The 26032-nt window shown below is 46.7% G+C and overlaps 2 long non-coding RNA genes across 2 annotated transcripts; one reads left to right on the top strand and one right to left on the bottom strand.

Moving 5' to 3' along the window:
- Window positions 1-14762: 14762 nt before the first annotated feature.
- On the bottom strand, window positions 14763-15463 carry LOC140690704 (uncharacterized). Its single transcript, XR_012065972.1, has 2 exons — window positions 15213-15463; window positions 14763-14935 (listed from the first exon to the last, which is right to left on the bottom strand). It is a non-coding gene; the product is annotated as an uncharacterized lncRNA (long non-coding RNA).
- Window positions 15464-17986: 2523 nt separating this feature from the next.
- Window positions 17987-25730, top strand: LOC140690705 (uncharacterized). The gene is made up of 3 exons (XR_012065973.1): window positions 17987-18147; window positions 23466-23573; window positions 25344-25730. It is a non-coding gene; the product is annotated as an uncharacterized lncRNA (long non-coding RNA).
- Window positions 25731-26032: the final 302 nt, after the last annotated feature.

Below are 26032 nucleotides of genomic sequence, written 5' to 3'. Positions count from 1 at the left end.
CTAGTGCTTAGCAAACTGAAAGGCATGCACTCAGGTCCGGGCTCTGCCGCTGGTTAGCTGAGTCACCACTGGAAAACCATCTAGCCTCTCTGTGCCCCTAATTTATCATCTGTATAATAAGGAGAGGAATACTGTTCAGCTCTAGGATTGTTATGGGATTAAATTAGACATTATAACAGCCTTAGGCCCAAGGAGGGTACTCAGCGATTGTTACGATGTTTCTTTCCTTTCACGTGTGCTACTCAGGGAGAAAGTTGAAAAAAAAAAAATCTCAAGAGAGAAGATGAGATATACTCCTGTGGAAAAAAAAAAGTGAGATCATAAAAGCACTAAATTTCACAACACCATTTATTGGTATTATATCCATTTAAGTAGTTTGGTATAACACTTAGTAGAAAAACGTATCATTAAGGCAGTACACGGGTATCACCAAATGCTAAAAACCAGAAGAGTTGGGTGATGGAGAGATAATGCTAAAGTCCTAAAGAATCGTCTTTCTAAGATAGCTTTGATTTTAAAAAATCTTCTTAAAAATAGGCAATACATTTACAATGGCTCAAATATTAAAACACCTAAAAGCTAACTGGAGGAAGTCTTTCCCCACACCTCTAACTTTCAGTCCCCCAATATTCCTCCATAGAGGCCACCAGTGTTGTCGGCTTCTTATCCTGCAGAAGCACAGTGTGTGTTTATAAGCAAATTGATGTAAATAATCTCCCTTATCCCTTGTTGTATTCGTCCAGGGCTATTATTTACATCATTATTTCACTTAAAAGATATTTTAGAGATGATTATATATCAGTATATAGAGAGCTTTGTTTTTATACCAGCATAACATTCTATTGTAATGCATACATTTAATTTATTAAATCTCCATCGATGGATATTAATTTCATTTCCAATCTTTTTTTCCACCAGTAAAAATGTAATCATAGGTGTATATCATTTCACATGCATGTGTATGAGACTATCTATAAGATAAACTCCTAGAACTCAGCTTCTGGGTCAGAGAGTTTGTGCATTTGTAAAATTGATAGACATTGTCAAATCTTCTTCTGCAGAAGTTGTAATTTTCCCTCCTTCAACATCTTATAAGGGTATTTGTTTCCCTGTAGCTTTCCCATCCTAATATTATACCCAAATTCTGGATTTTTATCAATCTGATAGGTGAAAATAGGTACCTCAGTGTAACTTAAACATGTATTTTTCATTAATGAAGGAAGTTGAGCATGCTTAAGAGTTATTATATTTTCTTTTCTAGAAAATGCCTGTTGTAAAAACTTTCCCTCTTTTCTATTGTATTGTTTATGTTTCTTTTATATGTGCTTCAATTATATTTTCCACTTTGTCATTTGTCTTTCAGCTCTGCATATTGTATGTCTCCCCTCTCCCTCCAGGCAGGTGTCTTTGTTTTTTACAGTAAAGTTTTAAATCTTTCAAACGTGGCTTTAAAAATTTTTTTGAATTGATTTAGAATTTTTATTCCAGTGTGATTGGTTTGGATCCTTGGTTTCCTTCCACATCCCTCCCAATTCTGTGTGGAAGAAAGTCCTGGAGTGACTTTTCTGTTGTTCCATGACTCTGTTACAGAGCCTGAGGTCAGACCCATCCACTCCTTTGTATACATTTTGCTTAATCCTAGGAGCTTAATAAATGTTAAATGGATGAGTGGAAGAGTGGATAAAAGGATGAAGGAAATGCTGAATTGCTGAATTCAGGCCCTGACAATGATATGTGGGTCTACAGAGCAAGCAGACTAGATGGTTTTGGATTCAGTGCGTTTATTCATTGATGAGTGAGTTAACAATGCAGTACACAACATCATTCACTTTGTGAGTGGCCATTAAATGTTAATAGTTATGTGCAACAGGTAGAATAAACGGAGGAAAGAAAAAAAAGAAGGGTTGGGACAAAAACAGCAAAAAAAGGCTTCAGAACCTTGGACAGCAGCAGAGCAGCCATGCTTAGACAAATCTTGAGTAAAGGGATTCGTTTTGGGGGCATTAGGACTTCTCCTTTTAGCCTGAGGTATAATATCACTTACCTTTTATAGACCTGGGTGTTGGGTTTTCAACACACCCTCCCCTTAACAGTGGTTGATCCTGGCCTGCTCTTTGCAGATAGCTGTCCTTTTGCTCTGGGCCAACTTTTCAGGGCTGATCATTTTATATAGAACATGCTTTGTCTCATCTTGAAGACACAGGTCTTATTCTTGGCTGCTTGACATTGGAAAGTGATCTGATGAACAACCATGCTAAATCAGGCTAACATATATAAATTATTACTAATTTATATATGTTGCCGTTTAAGCCCAAAGAATACATCTCTTCTAAGAAGGTTTTATATACTAAATCTGACAGTTGATGCATTTTGAGCCTGAAATTTTTTTTTTCAAGTTCCTGGGATATCTGGCTCTAGTAAACAGCATTTTCATTTGTAATTATTGTACATGGATGAGTTGTGCATGGATCTTTAAGCAGAAGAGAAAATGAAAGAAGTGCCATTATAATAACGTCCTTGTGTAATTGCATTGCCGTGAGGAGTTTGGGAATGGGGAGAGTGTGCCAGGAGTCAGAGCCACCAGACCCCTGAGAATGTCTCTCTGATATCCCTGACAGCATCCCTAGAGCTCCTGCTCTCTCAATTCTTGAGACCCGCCAGCAATGGATAGCTCAAAAGGCATACTAATTCTGTGTTTTATTTAATCTAATCCCCTTTCAGCACCCTTGACCACATGTATAGGTTTTCTTTTCCATTCTGGTCCCTCAGGCTGGGAGGAAGAATTTAAGTCTGCCTCGCCACCTTCATCTTCAACAGCCAGGTGAGATGTGTGTATTTAAGTTGCAAAATGCTTACCCGCGTGGAAACCATTGCCTTGCTTCTGCACGACAGCGTGCTGTTTACTCCTGCTCAGTGCATGACACCGGGGGGGAGGGGATGTCTGAGGGCTTCACCAGAAAGTGAGAAGAACTTCCCAGGAGGAGCAGATGATCTTGATGCTGGCAAATAAGTACATATGCATTTATATGTTTCTCTTAGATGATTCCAAGAGAGGGGGTGGAAAGTGAGGGAGTGTCAGTGTGCCACAGCCAGGCTGTCAGAAGTGCTAAGACAAAGTTCTTCACGGTGCTTTGATACTTCAAGTGGTTTAACTGTTGAAAGAAAGACTGATGATTGTAGAATCTCAAAAAAAAAAAAAGAAAAAAAAAAGAAAAAAAGATGGGGGGGAGTGGGAAGAGAGAGGATCCCCCCCCCACCGAAAGGACCCTGAGGGTGGAAAGGAGAAACTAACATCTATGCTCAATACCACATACTGTGCTAATCGTTTCATATATTTTAACATAAATAAGCCTCACACACCATGATTTAAGCGTTAAAAAAAACATTATATTTGAGGGAACTGAGGTTCTGGGAGATGAAGCAATTTTTCCTGAAGTCTCAGTGTTACTACACAGTAGACTAAATTAGTCTCATTCCAAAACTCATCCTGCTCCCTCTCCCCCGTTATACCCTCCTGTCTGAAAGGTGGGCAAACTTAGAGCCAGGAAAAAGAAGTGTCTTCTTCCCATTTCTCAGTCCAGAGCAGCAAGAAGCCAAAGAGGAGGAAAGGGGAATCCTTTCATCTTCTTCCTTTTGTCTTTCATGTCTTTAATGATGTGTTTTGATCACCACGGAGAGCTTGCTGTTAATGTAGCTGCAATCCCTTTCCTGACAGGCTCGTTTAAGTGATATACACTTAATAAGTTGATAAAGTGGTTGCAATTTGGAGCTCAGACAGCTGTACAAGGCACAGAGGGCAAGCGTCTTCCTGTAACTCATAACTCAGCGTGCCAGCCAGTGTGCAGGGACTGGGACTGGGACCCACGCATGCATGTATGCTTGTGTGTGAATGTCCAGAGACCGAGTGTGAGTGATGCTTTTTCCTTTCTTTGTCTGTCAATTGATTCCCACCGGCTCGACCACTCTGTGCATCTTAGAAAGCTTAAGGAAGTTAGTGGCCCATGAATCATCCACTAAGTCCCGAGATGAGGTGCTCTCTCTTGGAAATGGTAACAGCAACTCTATCAAGAGTATATTAGGGTTGTGGCTTCATCATTGTTGTCATAACATCTTTCGAGTCAAGTCATGCTCTTTGCACTTGCTGTCAAAAGCTGGTGTTTGGAGATAAGCTTGTGCTATGTGTCATCAAGTCAGAAACTTGGAATGCAGAAAAGGAGATGTGCTTTCCAGCATGACTAGCATGAGGATAACAGGGAAACCTAAAGCTGAACTGCTCTGGCAGAGCCCAGGTCCCCCTCGTGAACTCCAAGGGGTAAGATTCCTGTGGTCCAGCCACTCTTGGACTAGGGTTGCCCAGGGGAAAATAAAGGCTTCATGAAGAGAAGGACTTCTCAGTAAAAATCAGCAGCAGTGATTAAAGGCGGTGTGAGAGAAATGGTTTTGCACGCTTAGGCAGGAAACTGTTGTTACAATCCTGGTCGTGACTGAGCCAGCAGTGCACTGTATGACCTTAGGTGAATGACATCACCTGTCTGGACCAGCATTTTCCCATCTGTGAAATGGAAATAATGATAGCTGGTTTACCTGTTATAGGTTTGCTTCAAGGATCAAAGGAGCTTATACGCATGAAATTGCTTTAAAATATTAATGGACCTCTGTGTCCACAAGATATTCTAATTATCAGGGCCAGGGTTGCACTCTCCCTATTCAGCCAGCAAAGTTCTGTTGATTCTTTATTCCTTATAACTCTCCCTTTGGGGTCTGAAGGGTTAATGAGATGGCCCGCAAGATTCCTGCTCCTGGTGCACGAGCCCAGTGTGACCCTCTTTCCCTGAGTGTGGGTGGGGATTATGATTATGATGAGATGATCATTGCTGTGATTATGTTAGCTTATATGACACTCCACCGTAACAGCCTGGAGTGGGGAGTCTCCTGCTGGCCTTGAAGATGTAGCCTTCATGAGCTCTACACCTGCAAGGAAATGGATTCTGCCAACAACTGAGCGAGACTGGGAGAAGACTTCAAGCCTCAGATGAGACCCCAGCCCCAGCTGACAACTTCCTTTTATCCCTGTGATAGTCTGAGCAGAGGACCCCGCTCAGTTCTGTCCAGACTTCTGATTTACAGAACTGGGAGATAATAAACACAGGTTGTATTAAGCCGCTAAGTTTGTCATTGTTACACAGCTATAGAAAATGAATACACCCACCTCTTCCTTTCTTCCCCCACTCCCATTGCCGTCAGATGAATTCCAAGGGTCTTCTTTTGTTCTTTCATCTGCTCTCTTTCCACAGTCTTCCTGGAGTCAGTCTCTTTTTTTCCCCACCTCATCTCCTGGTAATCTATTCCACACAAAGACGTGTGCCTTCAGTATACTCTATATTGTTGATTCTATTGGTAAACTTTTTTTTTCTTCTCATTTTCACATTTCTGAAATAGGACTGTGTCTCATGCTGGATGTGTACATTTATTTCAGTGCTTGTTTTCTTCCCCCGAAGCTCTTATTCAATTGATGATGTATCTTGCCAATTAATATATGCCTAAGAATTGAGGAAGTCTGGTAGTTCAGTCTTAAATATGACTGTGCAGCACTAAACGACTTCCAGTAAGAGCCTTCCGATGCCTTCCAGGAGGAGAAAAGTAGGTTCCCTTCTCATGAGCCTCTTCAACATCACTGGTCGCAAAATGTGCTGATGCTCAGTCCTTGCTCTGTGAAGAGGACCATGCAGGCAACCATGGGATCTGGCATATTTGCATTTATTTCCACCTCCTCACGGCTCCAGGAATCCCTGGATTCCTTCGTCACCCCTCTGCCTTTTCAACACCAGTGACCTGCATCTCTGATACAGACTATTCCCTGATTCCCACGCAATATCACAGATGGTGACACATTCATTTTGATTTGCAGAATCTATCCTGGGTCTGGCCTATCAGAGTGACCATCTGGGGTCTCTTCCCAGGGCAATCCCAGGCATTCCCATCCATTCCCTTACTTAAGCTCTAATTGGGTTTATTGCAGGTGGAGAAAGAGAGACAGAGCTCTGGGCCGGAAGGCTCAGGTATCATTCATTAGCTGCATGACCTTGGAAAAGTCACTCCTTCCTCCCCTGGTCTCAACTTTCCCATCTGTACAGTGAGGTGTTTTCTAAGATTCTTTCTTCTATTCTCTAAGTCCAGGCTGATCTATTGCTTCTTCATTTCAAACCTCTCCCAAAGCCATAGTGGAGGTGGGGGGTTACTAACTACAATGGAGACAGTCCATGCCATCGAGGGCTTGCAGAATTCCTTGGCATCCCAGGAGCGGGTGGGGAGAAGCCTGGGCCCCTGTTCATCCCACTGTTCTCAGCAGGTGTCAGAGCCATCATCCAGATTTGCCACAGCACATTCTCCTGCCCAACCAGACTAACCGACATCCTCCTGTCTCCAAGTTCATTCCTGCAGATGTTTCCAGTCCTCATCACTTATCATAATTGTTATGATAAGCATTTCTGCCAAAATGGTAGTAAAAACTCAATTTTCCTGAGCAAAATTAACAACAAAAAGAGTGTTCATGGCTCCTGCAACCTGGTTATCAAGCTGTAGCAGGAATTGACTGCAGCTGTGGAATAAGATACAATTAAAATCTGGGGCCCTTCACCACGTGTCTGGTTGGTGCATTTGCAGTGTTGTAGATACATGAATTACTGGGGCTGACCAGCTTGAGCTGTCAATTGGGAACCTGTCCAGTGGAATTATATCTATCGGAATGTCAGAGAGAGAGAGAAAGAGGGAGAGAGAGTGAGAGGCGAGTACACACATTCAGGAAAGTACACAGAGCAACTGGGTAAACAGGTAAGGCAGGGGGGTAGAGGGAATGGATGCCCACCATGCACCCCAGTTTAAAGTTGTCATCAGCCATGTGGTCCTGAATGAGTCACTCATCCCTTAGATTCTTAGCATGCTCTGGTAGTACCAGGAGAAGGCAGTGTACTTTATTCATAGGATGCTTCGCTCTGACATTACGGGCTGCTATTCTGCTCATTCAAGGCAGAAAGGACAGGTCTAGCGTGAGCAAGTCAGAGTCACAAAAGTAAAAACCTCACAGATTCACTAGCGAAAGACAAGACCGGTGAGGATGAAGCCAGGAATCAGGAGAAGTGATTTGGTTACTCTGGTTGGTCTCTTGATTTTCAATTTATGTGGACATTATTATCTCATTAACAGTTTTGTTTTCCTAAATGATCGTGTTTTTATTAAACTCATATATGAAACTCTATCTTTTGAAGTCCTTGGTCGGGCTATTCATTATAAGAGTCAAGGGATTTTGGGGGGCTGATCTCTGCTTGGCCCCTCCCCCCTCTGGCCATCCCTAGACACAGCTGTACCTCCATCTTTCACACTCATTTCAAATAAAATGTTTGTGGGTGTCACATGTACTACGGGTCTCAGAATCTTAATAGACATTTGTAGTTTTGACTTCATTTATATACTTTAGGGCTATGGGAACAAGCTAGCGCTAAGTGAGAATTTTTTTTTTAATGCCTGGTTATTCATGTGGGTTTCAAAATAGCCTGATCTTCCTACCTTGGATTGCTCTGAGGCCATGGGCAGTAGGTCATGGATGGGCTCTGCTCTGGGGCTGTGGCGTAGGACAGAAAGGCAGTGGTCAGCAGGGTGCCTGGAACCCAAACATCTGTCACGTCGGTTACCCTGTTAGAGGACGCTGTCCTGCGCAATGACGGTTGGCTGATGACTCATGGGCTCGGTCTGCCTGTCGTGGAGATAGCTCCTGGGTGCTCTCAGAAGCTTCACCATATGCTCATTAGTGTATCTTCTAAAATCCCAGAGGGAGTCCATCCTCCATCTCCCCTCTTGTCTCCACGGGGACCACGTTAAGAGCCCCCCAAACCCTGTGTTGGTGTGACTTTCTTCACTACCAAACAAGCTGTCGGGGGCAGTGCGAGCTGCTGGTTTCCTCCGGGCCTTTGTCTCCCAAGCCGGTGACTGTGAGGACGGACAAGAGAGCCCCCAAGGTGTCTTCCCATCACGGCCTGTCGCGCTTCTTACAAGGCGTAAACGGCTGTGGCTGGAGTCTAACAGGACTGCAGTCAAGCGTCTTAGGCTAGTTGGCTTACAACCATTTAATTCAGATTTTCACAGACTGAAGTTAAGATCAAAGCCCCCTCAAGATAAAAGCAGGCAAATCTGATCAGGGACAATTAAGGGAAAGGGGAAAGGGCCACTAAAATACATCCAACACCAGGGGCCTGGCCCTGAGCAGGGTGCTGCCCCCAACATTGTATCATCCTGGGGCACATTAAGTACACAGGAGTCCAGGCTCTAGGCTCCGACTGCCTGGCATGGAACCCTGGCTCCAATACAAAGTATCCGCATGGCGCTGACTAAGTTATCTAATAACTGCACCTCAGTCACCTGATCTGTAAAATGGGTACAAGAAGACTTTCTTTATGGAGTTATTGTCAGAAGTTAAATGTGTTTGTACGTGCAAAGGGCATAGAAAAGAAACTGACACATCATAAATGCTAAATAAGTTAGTTATTATTACTACTATTCAATCTTAACTACACATACGCTTTACAAATAGGGAAACTGAGGCTCAGAGAAGGTTAAGTAGCCTGTTTGGACTCACCCAGCCACTTAGTGGCAGGGTTGGGATTTAAAGTCACGTTTATCTGGCTTCAAAGCCCGTATTTTCTTTTCCACTTTAAAGAGCTTCAGAGACGAGGGTCTACAAGAATTGTCTTCCCTGTCAACTTTGGCTTACAGAGCATCACCGTGAAAACCTATTGAAGAAAACTGCGGCTCACGGTTCATGCCCCACTTAGACTCTTGTTCAGGAAGGTGGCCATCATGCCAAGACTTCAACACTTTGAGCACATGACGAAGCCGAACCCGGTCCTGAAGCCAGGCTGGCGCCGAAACGGTGCCACGTGGCTTCAGAAGGGCCCTTTCGGCTGGCTAGTGTGAGGGAGAGGTAGGAAGCATGCCTCCTTCTGAGCCCAACATTTTTCATGGAAACAGGCAACTTCGCCTCCATCAGGACTGGTTTTCACGTCTAGGAACAGGAGCCTGGGCCGCATGACTCAGAGTCGTGGCCGGGGTGGCGTGACACCGCTCCTGCTAGTTTTTTGGACCATGATGCAGGAAATCTCAGCTCATCTCCACTTTCTTTCTCCCTTCCCCTTTCTTTCTCCTGCTGCTACTTGAGCTGATAATTCTTCCCAACGATCTGAAACAAGGTATCTGTGATCTTCCAACCACTGCTGTAGTTTTACATATGAAAATAAAAGCCTATTGAGGAATGTAATGGCTCAGGGATTTCCCTCCTTGAAGCCTGAGCAACAAGAGTCTCTCCAGATTCTCTCAGACCGTTTCTGATGTTAACATTTTAATAACACATTCAGAGTGTTTTGTTTTATGAATCCCAATATAGATGGAAGTTCTGCCCAAGAGATGTTTTTAAAGGAGATGTTTTTAAAGCAGGTGTTCTTAAGTGAATATCCACATACATATTTCTGTAATTTAAAGTCATTTCTTTTCCCTCCAGATGTCAAATTGCTTCAGTTTCCAGGCAGCTCCAAGGAGGTCACCTGTCTTTAACGTTTCTTTGCCTTTTTCCGAGGAGGTGACTGCACTCTGAAAGCCCTGTGTGTGTGCGCGTGTTTTGTGTGAGTGTTCATGTGTGTGCACGTTGGGTTGTTCACCCAGGAAAATTTGTCCACAGCTTAATGTCAATCTCCTCTCTCACACTGGTTCGAGAAAGCAGCTGTGGTATCTATGAAAATCTCTTTAAGAGAATGTCTTACTAGGTAACAATTTATGTGCTGATTCTGTTGAACTTAACTGTCTCCTTCTGGCCGTAAAGCGTAGGAAATGCCTAGTCTGGGGGAAGCTTCTGGTCTTAACTCCATACAAAGGGCATGTGCCTTTGGCGTCTGGGCTTCTAGAATGGCACATAATTGCTGGAACCACACTGTTTATTAGGGACAGGAGCTGCAGGAAGGGAGGCAACCACTGGGGTGAGATGTGATCCTACCAGAATTCCCAAACTGTTGTACCTAAAGGACCCTCCCTGTGGGAGATGTTAATAGGGATTCGTCCAAAGTTAGGGTCACAAAATCTTGGGTCACTCTCCCAGCTCCTTCTCAAGTGTCAGGGTGCCTATTTATAGATGAAGGACTCAGGGTCCTGCAATTAGAAGTACTGCCTTCTCTCTAACCAGAATTTCCCAAAGTTATTTCAACAAGGAGTGCATTTCTAGCTGCCTGCGTAGTAACATGCCGTGGAATGCTGCTCTGCAGGGCATCAGTCGTGAAGTGTTGATAGAAATGGGAGAATCTTCTGGAAAGGACCCTGGAAATTAGAGTCATCCCTTTTGGAGAAGTTAGAAAGCAATGTACTCCTGACCTATGAGATCACAGTGCTGGAAAGAATAGAGCATAAGAGAAGGACCTGGACAGCTAGCCCATCCACCCCAGCTTGCTTGGTGGGGAAAGCAGTCTTGCTCAAGGCCCTTGAAGTCACAGTAGCAGAATGGTGATGACAAACCCCGTCTCCCTTCCACTGCATGCAGCGGTGCAAGATGCCAAGCCCACTGCTCTCGGCCAGAAATGTGGGACAGGGGGAGGGAGAAGGACTGAAAACGCAGAAGCAGAGACGCAGAAGAGACAAAGGAAGCATTTTTGGAGGCTGATCCTTACACGGGATGACTGGGGGTGGCGGGGGAATGGCGGAGACACACGCAGAGCAGAGCAGATTTAACAAGCTTCTGGCAGGAGTTATAAAAAGTATCAGAGTAGAAGAAACTGTGTCTGCCTCGGAAAAGAGGGTGGAGAGAAGGGGATGCGGCACCTGTGGGAAGCTCTCAACATTCCCCAGAGAACAACTTTTGGAGTCATTTGGCAGAGGTTAGAGAAAAGAAAAAGTGGTCATGCTCCAGTTACAAAGAGAAGACATATGGGGGTTTAGATTATAAACAGGTGGAAGAGGAGGGACGAGGGTTTTTTTTTTTTTTTTGAGACAAAGCTGCGTGGGGACAGAAGCCAGGCGGAGATGTGTAAGTTGGCAGTAGTGCTGGATCCCTTTCCTTTTTAGCACTTTACAGTTTACAATGCACTTTGACCTGGATGGTGTCATGCGCCCTCAGCAGCTCAGCGACGTTCTTACATAACGGGAGCTGGGAGAAAAAAACTCTGGGTAAAGCTGACTATTCAAAGTGGAGGGCAAGGTGGGAGGGAGGCAAAGAACGACCATTTGGCTTCTTTAGTTTATGAAAAAAACCCAGAGAGGCAATTTACACAGAAGAGCAATTCAGCACACAGATGCCGGAAGTGAACTGCTCGCGCTCAAATCTTAGCTCTACCACCGGAAGGCTGTGTGACTCTGGGCAAACTGTTTCACCTCTCCATGCCTCAGTTTCCTTATATGTAAAATGGGGATGATTGCAGTACCCACTTCTAGAAGTTTTACGATGACATATTTTTATATTGTGCAGAAAAGTGTCTGACAGAGCTAAATAAATGCTTGAAAAAGAGGTAAGAAAGCCCCTTTTAGAGAACAAATTCCCTCATGGCAGTTACTATGTATTTTTAAAATAGCATTTGTTGAGACAATACTTATTCAGTGTTTAATCTTTCTGGGGGGAATGTGCTTTTGGAGTTGCTAACATAAGTGTATGTACATGCAGAGTCAGCAAAGGGAATAATTAAACAGGTGGTTCATCCTGAAGACCGAAAAATGCCTTCAAGATGCAGAAAACTTGCTAAGTTTTCAGTCTCTGGGGAAATGGGGGGATCCGTGGGCCCCACGGCTGGCACCTACCACAGAACGTCACCTGCCTGTGTGTGCCTCGTGATGCCAATGGTCTCGGAATACAAGCAGTGCCCACCTGGGCCAGAAAGGGCTCTCTCACTGGCCCCCTGTGCGTAGTCTCAGGGCAGGACGTGAGTGGGTCGGGAGTCCTCTGCTCCTCCTCACCGCCCCCTCATCCACATTTAGTGGCTCACAGTTCCCCAAGTTCAATGACAGCCAGAGGCCCCCCCCCCTCCAGTGGACGTCACTCACCTTGTTCACTTCTTAAATTCCTGCAGGAGATGCTGTGTGGTCTTAGCTTAACTAAGTGCTTGGGGTAGGGAGTGGACTCAGGAAATGGCAGATTTTATTATTGTGGCTTCTAGTACGTGCTCTCCCAAAGGGTAAGGCACAGACTGCTGACTTAGACACTGCAGACCAAGGAGGGTGATGCGACCCTGGGATCCCTCCCTGAGGCCCGGTGCACCGGGAGCATCTGGACAGCGACGTCTCTCCTCCACTTTCAGCAGCTCGGCTTCAGGAGAGGCAAGCGAGGAGGACGCGTGAGTGACAGTAAGTCCTCAGAGCTCCTTGAGAAGGGCTAAGTACTGTAATTTGCCGTAATGACTCAAATTTAAAACAATAACCCAGAGGCATAATCGCACGGGCCAAGAATACCGACTGCATGTGATGGGCTGTTAATGGGAGACGGACAGTTTGATTTGCTAACAGAGGATCCTCAAATGGCTTTCACTCTGGATGTGTACTCTCAGTGTGGAGAGCTCAGTTTTCTATCAGGGTTAATTTGGACCACTTCCTCTCTGCCTGCCGAGAGCCATTCGCCTGACGGAGGCCCCTTTACTGCTCCACTTTCCCCACAACTTAGAGCAAATTTCCAGCGCTTCACTTGTGTGCCCCTTCCCGCTCTCCTCTCTCCATCTCCCTTTCAGAGAAGCCGCTATTCAGGGGCACTTTCCTAAGTGAGTGATGGAGATTAAGCACACTGTAACCACAGGACCTGCCCCTGGCCAGGTGGACAGGTATGAGACACTGTCTGGAAATCCGCCCACACCCGGGAGACACCTTGCGGATCACACCCACGGCTCTTCTTTCTCTGCTGGGAAGACAGTCCAGGGAGGCAAGGGACTCCTTTAAGTTCTCCCTCCTGCCAAGCAGAAGGGCTGGGACTGGAAGCCCTGCTTGGCCCCCCTGAACCCTCTCCCTGGAGGTCTTCCCACCTCTCTCTCCTGCCCACACCACCCCCACCTCTTACCACATTGACGTAGGAGCCTGGCACAACTCACTGCCACTACCATATCTCAGGAAGACCGGGTTCAGAGCACCTCACGTTTGAAAGGGATTTCGGAATATTAGAAGTCACTGAGCCTGACCCCTCACCCGGGAAAATAGGTCTCCACCTCTTTGCCTTAGATCTCATTCCTTCTTCCTGGTGCTACCGCCCGAGTACCTACCGCAGACCCCCTCAGGCTCCATCACCAGGACAGAACTCTACATACCAGCAAATTTCCTGTGCGTTCCCTAGCCCGTTTGCCACCCCCTCAGTGCCCTTCACTTTTACTCAAGTTCACTGCGGGTGGCAGTTAACTTAATGGCTAGACTCTTAGAAGACTGCCCAAGGAATTAATCTCTAAGGGTGGAATTCTGCATGATGGGAGGCTACAAGGAGCACATAAACGCACATACACAGACACACACAGACAAATATTTTTGTGGGAGACTGTCACATCTCATCACCAAGAAGACTGGCCCCACTTATGATTCCTTGGAAGAAAATAACTCCTTTAGAGGATAAACACATTCAGTTCAATTCAGCAAATAGTCCCATAGTAGGTTGAATTGCATCTTTCAAGAAGACATGTTGAGGTGCTCACCCCAGTACCTGTGAATGTCACTTTATCTAGAAATCAGGTCTTTGAGATGTAATCATGTAAAGATGAGGTCATACCAGACCCTCACCCATGACTGCTGTCCTTCTGATAAGAGGAGAGAACACACAGAGATACATACAAGGAGAACGCCACGTGACAACAGAGGCAGAGATTGGAGTGACACACCTACAAGCCAAGGGACACCAAGGATTGCTGGAAGCTGGGAAGAGGCTAGGAAGGATGCTTTCCCAGAGCCTTCAGAAGGAGTCTGGCTCTGCTGACACCTTGACTTTAAATTCTGGCCTCCAGAACTGAGAGACAACACATTTCTGTCGTTAAGCCATCAGGTCTGTTGTAACAAAAAACAAAAAACAAAACCCAGTGCAATCCCTAAGTGCTCATTAAGGGCCAGGATCTCTTCCAGATTTGGCAGTGGGTGAGGCCAATGTGGCCCCGTGCTCAGGGAGCTTACCAAGGTCTCGTTGAGGGGGCTTGGGGTGGGAGGGCCCAGCCATGGGTGGGGAGGCGTCCCCTCTCGCTTCCTCGGTGCATCCTGCGTTGGCTTCCCTTGGCTTTCCTTCAGTTCCACACTAGGCGGTGGATCCCTGCACATCCAGCATTGGGTTTAGAGCTGGTTGGATGTGGCAAAATCCTGTCTTCAGATGCTGACTTCTTCAACCTTTCCCTTCACTCACGGAGTTTGGGGAAATACTTGCCTTTGGTGTTAAATGGACCTAGTTTTGAATCCTCACTCCATCACTTAGCAGTTAAAACTTCCATTTCCTCGTGTGTAAAGGGGAATACTTGGATGTTATGAGGACTCTGGGAGGAAGATCCCAGGGTAAAGCACAGAGTCAGACAGACAGATGGACCCAAGTCCTATTATCTCTCGTTCACCCACCACTTGCTAAGGTTGTGATCTTAAGCAAATCACTTAGTTTTCTGGGTCAGCCTCAATTTCCTCATCTATAACATGAGATCAGTAGCAGCATTAATCTCACCGTGGGGCTGTGCGCATAGACTAAGTTAACATCCGTAAGAAGCGTGTAAGTTTCTGGTAAATAGAAGACGGTCAATAAAGAGTAGTTGATATTATCATTTTACTGGTGAGGATCAGAGTCGCAGAGGGGTGACACGATCTGTCCAAGGACAGTCCGAGGCTGAGCCGGTCCTGGTACCATCCTCAGACTTACGGGCTCTCTGAATAACCGCTACGTCATTCATTTGAGGGGCTGTGCCTGTTCCAAGTTCCAACTCTGGAATTAGAGAGACATAAATGCAGTTTTAAGCCTGATTAATTACTAGCTGTGTGAACTTGCTCCTTAATGCCCGAGGGCTTCGCTTTTTTTCTACCTATGCAACATAGGAATCAGCCTCACTGGGTTGTCGTGTGGGTGAGATTAGAATGAACACAAATGCGTAACCACGTGCTGTAAGTATTCATGAGTGTTTCCGGCTGTTACCTGCATGTGTTAGAAGTAAGTTCAGTCATATCTAACTACATAATAGGGGCTGTAAAGCCCTCTGGTTCACCTTTTCCTGTAAGAGGGGTGAGAGGACTGCAGTCCAAGAATAACACGGCAGCGCCAGAAAGTCACCGGGAACCCAGGCTCCGCCCTGACAGCCTCAATTTATCCCTTCCACTCTCAAGGTTGCATCATAATCCAACGTAACCGCGGGAGCTCTCACTATTACGTCCGTATTCCGAATGGCACGAGTGTGCGCGAGCACGTGCGCGTGCGAGCACGTGTGCCCGAGGCGGGGCTGGGAGGTGGCGGCAGAGACAGAAAAGGTCCCCTCTCAGCTGAGTCGGCGCCCTTTAAGGAACCTTTTCTCAAGTCAACACTGTCCTTGCATTTTATTGGCTGGAGCTTAACCACGTGATCCCGCCCAGCTGCAAGGGAGGCTGGGAAATGTAGTCTCGTAGCTGTTCTCAGTGCGCTCTGCTACCAACGTAAAGGGGGCACGGATACCGGGAAGGCAACCAGCAGCCTCTGCCAGGTGGTTGTTACCGTCCTTACAGTTGTGCTTGCTGCGTGTCAGGACCCTGCCTTCTAGGAATCTGCAGGTCTCCATGCAGTGCCGTGAGCGTTGTGGACGCCGTGCCCAGCGCTGTGAGGGGACTTAGGAAGGAGAGGTGAAGGCATCAAGATGGCGACACAGAAGAAGTGAAGCTGGAGTGGTCCGCGGGGGCGCCAGTCGGGGAAGGGAAATCCTGGCGGAAAGAACAGCGCACACGCAGTCTAGTTACGGTGCCAGCCTGGCCCTTGACTGCTTGGAATTGAACTGTTGGAAGTTGTGCTGGGGGTGGGGAGGCGGAGGGGCGGGCTGTGTGGACGGGGGGACTGCTTTTATCCAGACAGCCCCAGGGCAGATGGCGAGGGGTGCTGAGCCCTGCTATTCATGAGGCTCTCCCGATTCCCCATTCTGGTTTCACCAGACAGCAATCTATTTGTTAAATAAAACCAGCTGGTTATTGAAAGAAACATATTTATTGGGAATTAACTGCCATGTGCAAAATGGGTATTTACTATCTGCTTGTCAAACATCAGGGGATTTGTGTTTAATAATCATTTTTTTTCAATTAACTCACAAAAAAATACATCCCATTAATTCTGAATTAAATTCATATTTGCAAAACTAATTCACAACGTAATGAAATGATCTCTTTCCAGCCTGTTTCTGATGGTTACATATTGGTGAAAGAGAGCAAATTTGCTTGTACCCACATGCAGTTGCAACTTGGACTAGAGGATAATGTTACAAGTAGACCATTTTTCCTGCCTCCTTCATGTGCTATAGCCCCCCAGACGGTATTTGGATGATCTAAATGGGTGGTTTAATCTTGACCTCTGTCTTTAACCCCAGTGGTAGAGGGCCTTGGAGAATCTGCTAAATAAATCTTTGACTGTGGTGCAGGGAAAGACTGCTTGACTGGGAGTCAAGGGACCTGGGTTTTAATTCTGAATTTTGTTATGTGACCTTGGGTGAGTCATTTTCTTCCTTAAAGCATTTGCATCAGCAAAAAGTTAAGCAGGACTTCCTCCCTGCAGCATTTCTTAGAGATACTACTATGTTAATGTGCACAGAGAGTCTCCAGCTGGAGAACACTTACAATTTTCTTTTTCCAAAACTCCTTTGACTACCAAATTCTTCTTCTTTTTTTTTTTTTTTTTTTCTTCTTCTTTTCTTTTCACGAAGCATCTGGGTGGATTGATGATACAAGGAAAACATTTTGGCAAAGCCTGTTCAGGATGGTTTCCAGGATTATCTGACTCTAACGTTTCAGGCTTTTGTTTTATTTTTAAAGTCCAGAAACCTGGACTGAGCTTCTGAAGGATGACCTGGTAATAGGGACCTTTGTCCACCTGACACCCTGATTTCTGCCTCCAACTCTGGCCAGATTAGAAGGCATGAGCAGGCATGGCATGTGTCCTTGGAAGCCCTGCCTCTTGTGAGTCTGCCAGACAAGGAAAACAATGGCGTGATCTCTGGAGCCCAGCTACTCCCTGCTGCATCCAGCTGCATTTAGCATTCGGCCCCTGCCTTCCCCTCTCTTGGCAATTACATGCTCAGCATGCACCTTGGAAATGTTTAAGTGGTGACAAGTGCCCTCAGGGTTTATTATCATCCAGCGGTGCAGACGGCCCCTGCACGGGGCATGGGGCACCTTACAGGAGGCGGTGATTCCTTTTCTCTTTTGCTGAGCCATGTGGCTAAGCATATGCCGGCATTGCAGGGGGAGGGGCCAGCCCAGCCCACTTGCCTTGGCACACTGCCACTGCCGCTGCACAAAGCTGGCTGCGGTCCTCCCCTCCACACACTTCAGCAGGACTGCAGGCCATGGCTGGGAACTGAGCGGCCCCCACCTCATGAAGAGGAGACTTCTCAATGTGACTCACGCTCAATGGGGAAATGTTCACACAGTGCCCAGAGGGGTGAGCTGTCAGATGTCCCTGGCCCCCTCCCTTCCCTGTTACTAAGACAATGGCTCTAATGTCTCAGTACCCCTGTATATTCTTAGAAATGATTGAGGACCCCAATATCTGTCAGTATTGACTATATTAGAAATTAAAATGGAGTCAGAAAAATACTTACTAATGCATTTTTAAAATAACAATAATAGATCATTTGTATGTTAACATAAATAACACACTTTTTTTCCCCATGAGAAATAAGCCTATTTTCCAAAGCAAAGAATAAATGTGGCGAGAAGAGTGGCTTTGTTTCACATTTTTGCCAATTTCTGTAATGTCTGGCTTTAATAGAAGACAGCAGGACTCTTGTGTCTCCTTCCACAGGCAATCTGTTGTGCTGTGTTGCCTTTGTTGAAGCATATGAGGAAGACCCGGCCCCACACAGTTATGTATTTGCGAAAAAGATGACCTTGCAGCATCTCCTGAAAGAGTCTAGGGGATGCTCAGGGGTCCCTGGACCACGTTTTCAGAACTACTGACCACATCGGGAGGTAAGTTCTATTGGTGCAAGGACTCTGACATATTCGATGCTCTATTTCCAATGCCTGTATACACAGAGAGGAGATGTGGTGGAGCAGTGTTGGATGCAGATGGTCTACGCAGCAGAGAAGTAGCCACTTCTCAGATCACATGGGCTGCTTTTGCCTGGGCTGTTGCTCTGGCCTCCCAGCTTGTCTCCTGAATTCTATTCATGTTCCTCTGTAAGCTTCCTCCCCACAGAAGCCAAATGAGCTTTTAGAGGTAACTTTGTATCCTGCCCTTGATCCCAGACTCCTGCTTGCTTCCCATCACTGGTAGACTGAGACGGAGCTCCCGGACCTGTGTGCGAGAAGAGTGGCTTTGGTTCACGTTTTGGCAAATCTCTGTAATGTCTGGCTTAATAGAAGACAGCGGGATTCTCATCGCTACATCCACAGGCAGTCTTTCCTTTTTTAAAAAAATTTTTCACTAAAAACTTTTTCTTCCTGCTTTTTACATTCTGTTTACCTTTTGTTATTAGTGTTTGTATGGTTATTTTTTTTTGAAAAAACAAAACAAAACACGTGCTGTCTCTAGAAGCATCAGGGTCATAGGTGGAAATCCATAAGAAATAAGCTAGAAGCAGGGAAAGACTCAGCCACATTTGAAGTACAGACTGAAGATAAAGGCACACGTAGCAACACTGCTCAAATCTCCTACCTCATTTCTTAGTTCTCATTCCCTTGTTTGCTTTGTCCCAGCATCACTGGCCCTTTTTGCCCCTGTGAACATATAAAAGTCCTGGTTTAGGGTTCTTGTGCTGTTTCCTCTCCCTGGTGCATCCTTCTTGGCATAACTGGCTTGTCTTGCCATTTAGATTTCAGATTAAATGCCACTCGCATCGGAAAGAAAAATGTTTTCTTCATAGTCTTTATCACTATCTGCAATTGTTTTAATTATTTCGTTTACTTCTTTATAATCTGTCTTCCCACATGAGGAGATAAGTTCTACTGATGCAAGCGTAAGGACATTTTATCATATTCAGTGCTGTATTTCCAATGCTTAGAACAGCATCTGGTGTGTGGTAGACGTGCAGTAAATCTTCTTGGTTGCATTAATGAAAGAATAACTGCATAAAAGAATATTTGAACTAGAAATCAGACCTGGTTTTGGTTTCCAGCTATGTTGCTTGCTAGCTCTGTGGGCTTGGACAAGTAAAATGCTAATAAAATCTACCTGTCTTGGTCAGTTTGGGCTGCTACAACAAAAATGCTCTTAAAGAAAAAACTCATTCTTCCCCCTGGACTTCTCCTTTACTCTCACGTTACTACCATGTTCAGAACACTGTGACATCAGATGTGTGAGTGCTGGTTTTTTTTTTTTTTCTTTTCTTTCCCACACCAAGCAGTTCTGCAATACCAGCTGGGTGTCCTACAATTTAACTCAATTCTGACACTGTCTACCTGGAGATGTCATCCGATACCTCAGGCTAAAATTTCAGCTCCATGAGACTGTCCCTTACTTCCGACGGCAATCACAAGTAGGAGGTCAGTCTGTAGCACTATTGTATAGGGTTGTTGTGAGATTAGATGAGATAATGAGTGTAAAACACTTGTCACATAAAGAAAAAAATTCTTTAATTAGCTCCTTCTTCCTTCCCTCTCCTTCGCCTGCCTTGCCAACAACAGCCCTGGCTCTGGTAATGATGCCTATGGCTGTCTGGAGTGGGATGCTGGTGCCCAGGCTCTGGTCTGGTAAGAGCTGGAAAGGACCTCAGAGACACTCAGCCTTGTCATGAATTTCACCCGAAGAGGGAAGACAAACAGCTCACCTTGGGACCCATCCTTCTGGGGTCTTGCCCTTGCTCGCGCCCCCTGCTGGTAGTGTGGCTGAATGGAGACTCATACTCCTAACAGCAGGCAGTACACTCTCCACTGCCTACTCCTGAACACCGTGAAACTCAGGGGCTCCTCAGACACCTGGTCAGAATTAACTGGAACATTGATGGAGGTGCTGGTTTTGGCCTCATGCCAGACCTACTCAAATCACGAGGAGGACAGGACTCAGAAAACAAGTTTTCTAGGAGAGCCTACTGCAAGTTAAATTTTGGAGAAAACTGAAATGGGAAGCAAGAAGAAGGTGCAAAAGAGAGATTCTTTCATTCTTCTCACCACTTTTTCTGTGACTTCTCACATATTTATACCGTAGCCCGGCCTGCTAAGAGGACGCCAGCACTCAGAGGGCTCTGCCCAGGGAGGGAGCCGCTCCAGGGCAGTGGGGCATCCTTGGGTGTTGCTCGCAGCCTCGTCCTTTTTCCCCCTGGACAGAGGAGATGCAACAGAGTGCTCAAACAATCCGTAGCAGTGAACATAGCGTGGCGTCTCCGGGCAGGGCCTGAAAAATCTGTTTGAATAACAGCCCCAGCAGCACATGCCAAATTCTCAGGATCCACTAGAAAAACAGAACAGTGCTTTTCCATCATCCCATAAATCATTCCACGGAGAGCCGTCACAGTGCAGCCAGAAAAGACATTTTCACTAGCAGCTCGGCTAGAAGACATACACTCTGGCCCACTCAGCTCTTTTCCCTTGAGAACCCAAAGCAAGATCCTGGGAAGAGGGTGTTAAGTTTACTTGGAGCAAGCTGTCACTCTCCATCAAGCACAGTGCCTTGGGTTCCAAGTACGGCTGTACCTGGCTTTCCTCAGGGCTGGATGGTTTGATCTGAGAAGCAAACACTCTTCTGGAACATCCCTTTTATGGACAGAAGTTAGTGCCACCCCTAGTCCGCTGATCGTGGGGGGATTTGCAGAGACAGACGGGATGGGGCTGAACCCCAGTCCCCTGCTCATTAGCTTTGAGACTTTGGACAAGTCATTTGACAGCCTTGAGCTTCCGGTGTTCAAAAGTGATAATAGAGCTCACGGCATAGTGAGTAGCAGATGGGACGGGACAGGACAGGTGATGTCCCTGCTCGTGCCCAGTCCCCTGCATTAGCAGTTGCTCGATGAACACCAGCCCTTTTCATACTCTTGGCCAGTAGTGAAGCCCCGCATGTTCCTCTCCCTCGTGTTGGAGGCAATAGACCAGTGGCAGGCTCAGCCTTGTCTTGGAATTGCTGTGTGACCTTGGAGAAACCACTCTCCCTTTCTGAACCTCAGCATTCTCTCCTGGAAAACAAGGAGCCTTCCTCCACTCTATCCTCTGGCTTTGGGATTTCAGGATCGGACAGACCAGACCCAACACCGTGACTGGCTCTCCTCCTGGGCGGTCTGGCCCGCGGGCTCTGTGAATATTTCCTATGGAGGTCTGTGGGCAACTCTGCAAAATGGGAGCGATGACATCCTTCGTGCTTCGTCCGCAGGGTTGTGGTGAAGCTTTAGGTGTACAGGGACTTCAGGGCAGCCCCTAAAAATGTAAGAAACACCACACAAACAAGGCAGTGTAGGAGTTTTTGTCTCTTGGGCTTGGGGTCTCCCGGCCTGGGGCTGGGTGCTGGGCAGGGTGTTGGGGGCTGCCAGATAAGCCAGGGCTGAGGGCTGGATGCAGACCCTGGGCACTTTTGGCCCTCCAGGTGTGGTGGCTCTGCTCTGCTCCCCTCTTGGGGCAATTCTGGGGACCCTGTGAGGGGCAGGAGGCAGAGGTACAAGAAGCCAAGTGGCAAGAAGGGATTTGAATGGAGGAAGGGGGGGAAGAGTTGAGAGGAAACAGTTCTCATTGCTCACTCTTCATTTTGCCTGGACCTCAGCAAGACCGTCACGAGCAGATCAGAACTCCTCACTCCGACCTCTTAGCTTGAGTTAAAAAATAATTCCAAGCCAAACCGCGGTGCCTAAATCTATCGCAAATGTCAGCAGCCGGGCCTGAAGCCAGAGCTGTGATCTTGCCCATGTCAATAAATCCTTGAAGTTCCCTCTCCCTTGGAAGCCCGGGTTTCTTCTGATCCTACCGCTTTCTACCCCAGGCTGCCCTTTCATGAGTAATTTCTTTTAACCCGAGGATCACAGCTGCGAGCCATAATGAAAACATGTCTTTTGGACGGAGATGGCAAAGAAAGCCGCTGCACCGACAGAAAAACAGCTGGGAAAACCACAATTCAAGCCAATGCTCTAGTAAGGGTTGGTGGAGGCAGCGCAGTGAGCAGGACTGCAAACATGGCGGGGAGAAGAGCGGTTGCCGTGGACACAAGAGGTGACACTCGGATGAGAAGTCTGCCCCAAGCTGTATCCGTGGCCTTGGGGCTCAGGAGAAGGCAGGGCTCTGGGCCGGCCCCTCCGCCTCCCCGCCACGCTCAGCTCAGGGGCAGGAAACAGAGGCGGGTTGTGCACAAGAAATTTGGACACCGCCCCATCTCATCTTTCCCTGGAGAGGCAAAGCTCTCTTGGACACCGTGGATTTCTGGCACCGTTCCTTGTTTTGACAACGTGTGCCGCACATGGGGAGGGAGTCTAGTTCAGCTGGGAATGAGCACTCCACGTTGGGTGCTGGGGCCACACTCCTGCCTCCGTGCTTGGGGTTCAAGCTGACCTCATCCCTGCGAGGACGTGCCTTCCGGCTCCAAAGGTTAGGAATACTGCTGGGGTTTATCTGAGTTATTTGCAAATGAGATTTCTTTTCTTTTTTTTTTTTAATTCTTTTTTTTTCTTGTAATAAGACTCCATCCATTCAGATTGGGTTAATACCCTTTGAATATGTTTTGGGGCACTTTTCAGCAACACAGATGAAAATTCACTTTGGTTCTGCAATTGAACTCACTCCAGAGATGCTCTTCTGGGTTTAGTTACGCAGCTCCGTACTTGCCCATGTAATAACGTATTCTTGAAAGGTGGTATAAAATTTGAATTTTGGTAAATAGGATCATATTTTAATGTAATGGAAGTGTTTGTTGCTTAAGGGAATTCTGTGGTGAATCATTTTATAAAGCAGAGAGTCCTTTTGTAACAAATAGCCATTCCCAAGTTATCTTTTTCTCCTTTCATGTGGTTTTTCATAAATCAGATTTGCTGAATAGAGCCACTCCTGTGGATGCTGACAGCCAGCTTCCCCCAGTTCTTAAACAGCAAGGGTGGAAAGGTGGTGAGTTAGTCGCTGGCGTGGGGGTGACCTGTCCCAGGTGTGTGCTGTCTTAGAAAGAGCCTTCCTTGGGCAGGGACCGTGAGCACCTTGGTGCTGGGTTCTGAGTCTCTTTTTTGGTGACCATCACCAATTAGCAGTGTGACCCTGAAAAAGTGGCCAGCTAGAGTCCAGATTTCTGAATTAGAAAGCTCAGAGTTAGAATGTATATCAAATGGAAAATCCCTTGGACATCGTTTTAAAACCTCTGAATGTCCGGTGTTGCCTTCCTTATGCAGGCTGGGGGAACCGAAGCCTCAGAAAGAAGCCAGGAGGAACGCTCCCGCATCAGAGCTCTGAGCGGACTGCTTCTTTGCAGCCTCTCTTTCCTGTCGCAGCCTGAGCAGGTATTAATGGACTGCAGTGTCAGGGGTGAGGGATGGGCCCCTCTCACTCGGGAGCTCAGCCCAGCTCTAGGAGGCTTGAGCATCCTGCCGGCACTTGGCTTTTCAAGGCGTGGACGTGTGTGTGCGTGCACACACATGCTCAGGAGCTCCTCTTCCCTGCGAGAGCAGCATTTAATTATACCAAATCTTCTTTAGCAGAATGCTTGAATTCTGGTCAAAGGTCTTCTTTAAAGTCACCCTCTTAATTTGCAGATTTACCCTTAAGCCGGGTAACCCTGAAGCTGCCAAAACCTAATAGAATCTGTCGTGATGAAACAGAGGTGGCAGGCATGAGAGGGGGTGTATACAGGGATGCTGGCTGTAAAGGATGTTTATCACCTGGCGTTTATTTGAAACATTGTGGATTTATTGAGTGTTTCTAGTAAATAAGAAGAAAAAGCCCAACCATACTTGTGAAAACAGTGAGACGGAGCGAAGCGAAGGCTTTCCAGCCAGAGCTAGTGGGAAGGAGCCATGAAGATGACAGAAGAAGGTGGAAAGGCCTGGGGGGTGGGGAGAGCAGCGTGGACAGGATGAAGCAAAGCAGGTCCTCGGAGCCAGGGAAGGAGGGTGGGGATGCGGGCAAGAGGGAGGTGAGGAGGGGCTGGGGCGGCGGTTGGATGGGGGTCACAGGTTAAAGGGAAATGTCATGTCACAGACGCTTGAGGAACTGAGGCTGGGGATTTAGGAGATGGACTGAAGGGAGAGGCCTTGCCCAACTCCTGAGTCACAAGTGGCTAATTTGGTCACGACAAGAAAAAAGTCATTCAGACCCAGAGGGTAAGATGTTTCCTTTATCTTCTCAACAACGCCCACCAGGTAAGGCTTTGCTGTTGGAGGTGCAGAAGCGGCTCAGCCCTCCCTGTGGCTTTGTCCAGGCAGTCACAGCCAGAGAGGCCAGGCTCCTGAGGGTAGGACGGTCCTGGTTGTACCTGGGTGTCACCACGTGTAGACCCGGGTTTCGTAAGTGGCAGTTCCACTTGCGCCTGTAGCCGCAGGTCCTGGAAGGGCTGCTGGTGGGAGCAGAGGGACTCACTGCCCCTCCCTGGTTGGTGTCACCCAGACAGAGAGACCTTCTGTTTTGTCTGAAGGAGGTGGGGGAGGGGGAAGTCGATCTTTTTGGAAGAGGAGAGAGGAAAAGAGAAACATGATGGCTGCTTCCTACTCCACTTGAAGGAAATAGCAGAAGGCCCCTAGGAAGAAAAGGGTCAGGGCAGGAAGCAAGAAGATGCTTCAGGAGCGACTCTGGGGGCAATGCGGGAGGAGACGGGGGTGAGGTCGGGGTGGGGGTGCGGCTCTCGGATGCAGTGATGGGGATGCTGTAACGTGGATTTTCCAAGAGCCTTCTTCCGTCGAAGGGGATAAAGAACATGGTGGACGCTCTTTGTTGACCGTGCCCCTGACATAGCTCTCTGAGCAAAGGCGAATCTGGGGCCTGGAAATTCTTCAGGGTGGGTGTGATGTGAGGGAATCCTTGAACTTCCTGTTGGAATAGAAGAGCAAAAATGCCAAGATACTGATTTTTTGTGTGTGCCTTTATTTCTGGCTGCACGTTGATGAGACCTTGGTGACATTTGAACGACACATTCACCTGGCAGCAAGCCTCTTGAAAATTCACAAGTTGTGACTTTTGATCTGCAAGCGTACCCTCCTTTCCAAGGTTGGTCTTTGACTAAGGAGGAATTTATGCTTTTGTTATGGGCCTTGAATGCTTCTTGTGTTTCCCTGCAGGTGTCGAGGTGTCCACATCCTCTACATCACCCCGGGGAGCCCTGCCCTCTCTGCTCAAAGCCAAAGAGCTAATGAACACGGTGTCTTAACCAACTGACAATGAGAAGGAAACATACACCAAAGCACCACCGACGAATGGATGGATTCTCCCAAGCCGCGGACCTTCGGCAGCTACTGTTGGAAGTTTAACAACATAAGTAGTCATAAATGTGAATGCATACATTTACACATATTTACTAAGCCTTTACTGTATCCAGGACTCGGTGAGGCTCTACAGAAAAGCATACAAGATACGAAATATTGTCCCTGACCTCAAACTATGCTAATGCAACTTAATTTTGTTAAAGGAGAGCTTTAAAAAATCCCCTATTTGTGGATATGACAAGCACTGACACCTACTATGTAATTTATATATATATATATTTTTTTCCCCACATGGGAATTATATGGTACCAACAAACTCTATTGTCTCTTTTTCTCAAATTGTTCTCAATAAGATCCATGGAGCCCTTCCCCAAGAATATATATATTCCAGCCCCCTAGTACTGATAATAGAGACTTTATTTAAATTATTGTATTTTTACAGCACACTGCATGTTTGTCACAACGCAACTGCACAACTCGGATCTGTGGCCACATCATGTCACTAATACCCACGACAGCTCTAAACGGAGTATTGAATGAGTTCA

This window comes from Vicugna pacos, chromosome 31, assembly GCF_048564905.1.
Source record: "Vicugna pacos chromosome 31, VicPac4, whole genome shotgun sequence".
In the NCBI taxonomy this organism is placed as follows: domain Eukaryota; kingdom Metazoa; phylum Chordata; class Mammalia; order Artiodactyla; family Camelidae; genus Vicugna; species Vicugna pacos.
Note: the sequence above shows the minus strand (reverse complement) of the source record. Positions and strands in the feature narration are given on the sequence as shown.